This window comes from Juglans regia, chromosome 2, assembly GCF_001411555.2.
Source record: "Juglans regia cultivar Chandler chromosome 2, Walnut 2.0, whole genome shotgun sequence".
NCBI lineage: Eukaryota > Viridiplantae > Streptophyta > Magnoliopsida > Fagales > Juglandaceae > Juglans > Juglans regia.
In genome coordinates, this window is record NC_049902.1 from 7,898,436 (window position 1) to 7,905,535 (window position 7,100).

Below are 7,100 nucleotides of genomic sequence, written 5' to 3' on the forward strand. Positions count from 1 at the left end.
AGCAGTTTTATACTAATCACTTTCACTAATCTGGACTTGCTAGAAACCAGATTTCATATCAAACTTAGAAAAAATCGAAGCATCACTAAGTCTGTGGATGTGACCAACCGTTCATTTTTCTATCGATTGGTTACGAGTTTCACCTTTGCGCTTTATATCCCGAAGCTGTGTTTTAAATATTGCAGATGATTTTTTTAATGGAGTCCAGTGCATGTTTTAAAGTCTTCGAAATATTTTAAATGTCCAAAACTATTTTAAATGGGGTATTTTTAGTATTATTGAACCAAGCCTCATTTTAAAGTAAGTCTTTTTATATTTTTGGAGCCCGAAATAATATAGTTTTAGAAAATCATTTTATTTAAATGATTTTAGTTCTTTAAGAAGTATTATGTAATGTTCATTATTTCATTTTGTGTTAAAAAATAAAAACTCTGTTAATTAGATGGATTTATTTCTCTTAGAAATATTTATAAAACTCATCATTTTATTTTATGATGAGAGATTATTATTTTAGAAATAAAGTTGGGTTTTAAATTAGTCTCATTGTATTTCTATTTCTTTTCCTATTACTTAGTTATTTTTAAGTATTTAAATCTCCACTGTCGGATTTAGGTTAGGGATCCCTAGATAAAGGGTTGGGATTAAATCCCTAGAAAATCCTAATCCCCCCATTTTTCCTCGTCCCTCTCTCTCCTCCCCTCCCTCCACACCGTCCCCTCTCTCTCCCCGATCTCCCTTCTCTCACACGCCTCCGCCGAGGCCATCCCCTTTATCGCTGTCGCACGCTGATGGCACCACCTCACCGGCGACGACCCCTTCCTAATCCCTTAGCCCCCATGTTGATCCCTCTCTCTCTCTCTCTCTCAGATTTCCTTACCATTGTTGTCGCCCGCAGCGTCACACCTTGTCAAGGCTGCCAGCCCCTCCACCGGAGCCCCCTACTCCTCCATGCCTAGCCCAGCAACCCCTTCATCCCTCTCTCTCTCTCCCTCTCTTGCTCTGTTCCGCAACCCATGGCCTCAGCACATCCTCCCAGTGCCACCATGAGTCACCGTGATGTCACCCCACACCCACCACTGTGCACCCAGCCCCTTCCCCTCCATAGATCCACATCTCTCTCCCTCTATTCTATTTCTCACTATCGCGGCCTACCCTGCCGCAGTGCGCTGTCTCAAGTCACGACCATAGCCACCATTCCAGCTACTCCTTGCCACCACCAATTATCCCAGCTCGGCTTGAGGCCCCTACCTCTTGTCTTCTCCCTCCACCACGCGGCCTTGCTGCCACCACCAATGGTTGCACTATCGCCAGACGCAAAACCCACTTCCTGCCACCACCATAGAGCCTTCCAACCGTGAGCCTAGCTGCCTTCCTTAGCAGACCTCTCTCTGTCTCTCTCCACAATGTAGAACCATTGAAGCCCAACTCAGACACCGTAAAGCTCAGCCACTCCTCTTCCACGTTGTGAACTAATCATTGTGAGGTTCAATCTCTGATTCCCTCCCACCATGAGAGCCCCAGCACCAAACCCTAGGTCCAGCCCCTCCAAAATATCCATGTTTTGGGTCACAACAATAACCACCAGGGGGTGACCACCACCCAAACCAGTGGCTTTTGACACCACGAGGCCTTGCCAAACAGCAAGCGACACAACGAGTTAGCCCTGACACATGGTATAATTTATATTCCTTTCCCTCGATAGTTATTTTATTATGAAGTTTGATTGGCATTGTGGACTATGCTATTGTTGTGAAGTGTAAAGTTTTGTAGTGTGAAGTGATGGGGCTGTTATGCAGTGTGGATTGTGATGTGAAGTGTTGGGATTACTGTGAACAGTGTTGTGGAGTAGTTTGTGATGTGATTGAGTATTTTGAAGTGACAGGTTTGTTGTGCAGGTGTGACATAGTTGGTGTTATGGCAGTGTGCTATGAAGTGACGAGGGTTAAATGTAGAGTTGTGTTGTGTGATGTGTTAGGAAGTGATGGGATCACGGTGCAATTTGGAAGTGGTTGGGAATTTTGTAAAGTATTGGGATAGCTGTGTAGTTTGTGAAGTGGCATGATGTCAAGTGATGTGTTGGGATTGTGAAGGTTGGGGAAGACTGTGAAGTGTGATGATTGTATGTGTTTGAGTTGGACGTTAGTGTCGGGTGTATGAAGCTTGTTTACACAAGCGGACGTTTAGTGTTTTATATATTGATCTTAGGTGATAAAAGGGGTAGGGTACATGTGTGATTGGTTGGACACATGTGCCAGTCAGATTTACCATGCATATGTAATGGATAATTTGTCTTAACCATGAGTACACGATGTTTAAATATCAAGGTTGGTTTAAAGTCGTGTATTATGCATGGTTAAGATTACGGTAAAGTGTTGGTTAGATTATGCATAAACAAAGAAAGGGATGTATGTATTGACTAGGATTGGGTTGTATAACTTGGTTGGTCCAAGTTATGCATCGAGATAGATGGTTTGGAAGGAAGAGTATGATGAAGGTGATTGTGTGTCTTAACTTTAAAGTGAATCATTGAAGTTCACTTTAAAGGATAAGAACATGGAGTAGAATGTTGTGTTTGGAAAGGTGACCTCAAGTGGGTCACAAGCTATGGGTTGAGAATTTAGGAAACGTCATAAAGGAAAGCATAGAAGATAGACTTGGATGATAAAGTGTGTCTAAGTGAAGGAAGTCCTAGTGAAGAGAAGTTTATGTATTTTCTAAGCTTAGTTACTTACGTGCTTGAAAAGGAAATGATGTTAAGGTTATGTATGCATATAGGTTGTCATCTGACATGCACATGAATGGACTGCATTAAATGTAAATAGCATGGAGTCTAGGTAAGTATTATATTCTTACTCTTTTAGAGTTTTCTAAATGATATAAAATGAAAAAGAAATGTTTCTCTTTATGATGTTTTATGAAATGAAATGAAATGATGTCTTATGAAAGTATGTTAAGTATTAATGTTTAAAGGTATATGTATGTAAAGGCCTTCTTTGGCAGTCTCTATTTATTCACCCAAAGTAATAGTTGTATGCATGTGAATGAATGTTATATGTAGTAGCTATTATCCTTATTTTCATGAAATAAAATGTTGAGGGTTATGCTTGATGCTTTGAAATTATGTTTAAACGATGTGATCAAATGATTTTTAAATGACGCTATGAAAGGATGTTTAAATGATGTCATGAAAGGATGCTATGAAATGATGTTTATGATGATATTTAAGCTTATGCTTTCAAATGATGTTTAGTGATGATGTTTATGCTTATGCTTTTAAATGATGTTTATGAAATGAAATGGACTGATGAATGAATGAATGAAAAGGAAATGACTAAATGAATGAAAGGAAATGAAATGAATGAATGTTTTAATATATAAAAATACGTAACAACCATAACTGAATGAATAAATGATGGTACCAAAGGACTGGCAGATTGCAATGCCGGGTAAGTAGTACTGTGTACCCAGTGCTACCCTCTGACTAAAAGGGATTCCCAACTTGTGGCCATGGGCAGAATCTGAGTCCAAAAAATAGCTAACTCCAACACACGGTACGTAACAGTGTGTGCCGGCTAGAGGAAAAGTGAAAATAATTAAGTTGAATGTTGTGTAATCATTTAACTCTTTATGAAGGATGTACAAGGTATGGGGAATGTTTTATAAGAAATGAAAAACATTTTTAAAGAAAAACTCCACCTTGTCATGTTTTCAAATGAAATGAATGTTTTATATAAAGTATGCAGATAAATGATGAATGCATGAATTAAAACATATGTTAGTATAGTTTTACATTATAAAGTAATATTTACTGAGTATTCGACTTATTTTAGTTTTTATGTATCTCCCTCCCCTCTCAGAGACAGAATGAGGAAGAAGTGTCAGGATAGACATGGCCCAATGGAAGTGTGACAGAAGCTTAGGCAAGTTTTATGTAACATATGAAAGAGTATTTTTTTGTAAAAATAATTTTAATATAATTTGATGATTTCCACTGTAACTCTCTTTTAATTTATAGGAACATCTTGTAATTTTAAAATATAGAACCTTTTATATCCTGGGAAGGAAAGGGAAAAGGTTTTAAAAAAGGTCAGTAATTTCCGACTCATTTTCTAAAATCATTTTCTAAAGTCTCACTACAAGGACGGGCATTACAGTGGATCAAGTTATTCTTAATGGGAATGGGATACCTAAACCATTATAGCACCTTGTTTAGGGGTTTGTAATTAATAACTAGACGATGAATCCCTCTCTCAATCTCAACATTTTCCTGAACATAGAAAGTAGCACATGACCAGGGTGACTTAATATGCCAAATAATGTTTTTAGCAAGCAAATCATGGATTTCATTCTTGCAAGATTCTAAAGTCTCACTATTCATTTGAATATGTATGGCTTTAGTAAGAGTATTCTTTTAGAAGAATATTTAACATAAGGAAAATCAACAATATGTTTCTTCCTATACCAGAAAGCATTTGGAAGTTCAGAACAAATATCATCAAGAAGTTTTTTTATTAAAACTATCAATTTTTTACTGTAACAGATTATCAGATAATTATTTAACAATATTTTTGTATTTGATCTCCTACTTTAGAAAATTTAAATGTTTAGTCTTAGCAAAGATCAAAATATTCAAAACTTACGAGTATCAAGATAAAACTTTGAAACAAATTTAAACTTTACTTTTTGCTCAAAAATGTCAATAGTAATGCCAACATGTTCAGTAAGAAATGGATACATAGAAGAAATAAAATGCATAACAAGAATCACCTTGTCAGTCATACCTTTAACAAGAATAGAAGGAATCTTAAAACATACATTATTTTGGCATACAAGAGCATTATTCAACTCATTTTTAATATTCATTTTAGCATTATTTTACAGTATTTATTAGGAATCATACCCTCTTGGATACAATTCATATTAGCTCATGAATCAATCAAAGCAACAACGTTGAACTCAAATTTGTGGCAAACAACAATCTTTACCTTGAAAAACCATTTTAAAGGAATAAAGCGATCAATTAAATGTACTTGATTAGTATCAGAAAGAGGTTCTTGATAACTAGAGCCAGCACCATCATTTTGCTCATTAGTATCAGAAACATTGGGTTGATCAAACTGCTTTTCAATTTTCAAAAGTAATAACTCTTGTTTCAAAGAGTTATTATCAGTGTTGATATTGTTCAACTCACTCTTGAGTTCAACAATGTTTTTTTAATAGAAACGATCTCATGCTGAAGGTCATTAACAGAAACTTCTTTGAATTTTTTTCTTATTGAATCTGTCCAAAGTTTCATCAATGCTAATTTTGGGTTTAACAATTTCTCATGGTGTTCCTTCATCATGGTTGTCTTGAGCATTTGGAGATATTCTTCCTTAAGCTCAAGGTTGGTAATTTGGCTAATCAAAGTAATCAAAAGGTTTTCTTGTTCTTCATTCTTGTTGAGAAAATTAATAGTTTTACAACAAGAATTTTTACAACCAAATGTAATATTAGGAGAATTAAAATGTTCAATGGCAAAGTGATAGTCATAATCACTTGTATTGAGTTCATAGATACCAGATGATTTAGAAGATCTTGATTCCAAAATATGAATAAATTCTTCTTTAGCACTGCTATCAATGTTTATCTTAATTATCCTTTTTTCCATCTTGCCAAGTTTTCTAGTATAATCCTTACTAAAATGATCATACTTACCATAGTTGAAACATTTTCCTTACGTAGGGTTTCGAGTAAAATATTTTTTTGAAATAGGGTTTCTTCTTGTAAAAGTTATCACGTTTCTAAGACATTTATTTTTTGGACTTATCAAAATTTTTGTAGACAGAGATTTTTCTTTTCTGCCTTGAAGGGGCAATAGGAGGCAAGCTAAATTATTCATAGAAATTCCTCATTTCATATTTAGCTTTCTTGGTATTTTTCAGCTGTTGACGTAATATCTTTTGATCATTACACATGTTGATATGAAATTTCTTAATAGTACTGATAATATCATCATAAGTGAAATTATCATAGTTAATCAAACCAGTAACATCAGTATGTTCGTCTTTTACCTTATGAGCAAAAAGATGAGTCAATCCGTCTATGAATTTTTCTTTCCAATAAGGTTTCAACTATCTTCTCAGAGCATAACTCTGGAAATGAAAATATTTTGATACCATCTATAATCAGATACAGTAGGGAATCTTAAATTATTTTAATACTCACTAATATGAGTAGTAATATTAGAAGGCATACCAATGAAATATTTAATTATAATGTAAATCAAAATATTAAAACCATTAGGAATACTCTGACTAATACTAATATAAAAAATAGGCATACCATCATCATCATCATGCTTAACAACATTTCATATGGTTTATCTTTAATAATCAGTAAAATGTTTATCCCACCAATGACGAAGAGTTCTAGAAAATCTAGTAGCTAGCAAATCAATTATTTCAACATAACTAATAATATGGTTGGTGACATAAGCATTACCAACCATAAACATTTTAATCATTGTATTGAAGATTTCTTATTTAGATAATTTATAAATGTTCCACTCATAAAGCTTATCAGTTAAAATAGAAAATTGTGTTGGAAATTTTTTTTCTTCAAACTATAAATCAGAAGCAGTAGATTTAGAATACCAATTTTTTGTAAAACTTATGGGACTAGATTTCCAGAAAAACCTTTTTATTTCAGGTTTTACTAAATCAATTTTTTCAAAATTTGCTTCGAGCAAAGTAATATCACGATAAATAGAAATATTATAATATTCTTGAGAAAGCATTTGGTTAATTTTTTCAATGGTTTTGGCTTAGTTAGTCTTAAAACTTAAACATTGCCTTATTTCAGGGAAGTTGACTAAAGGTTTTTCAATCTTAATAGAAGAAATAAGTTTTTTAATTTTTTCTTCAATACGATCCAATTAATTTGATTTTTTCACCATATTAAGGCTATTCTAAAAAACATTCTTTGAAACATAATTGTTTTCAATAAAATCAAAAAATAATATATGTTTTTGCATATCATACATTTTTTTTCTTTCCATTTTCATTTAACATGTAATTTTTCTTTGTTATTAAAAATAGTATGATAGCATTTTCTCTTTT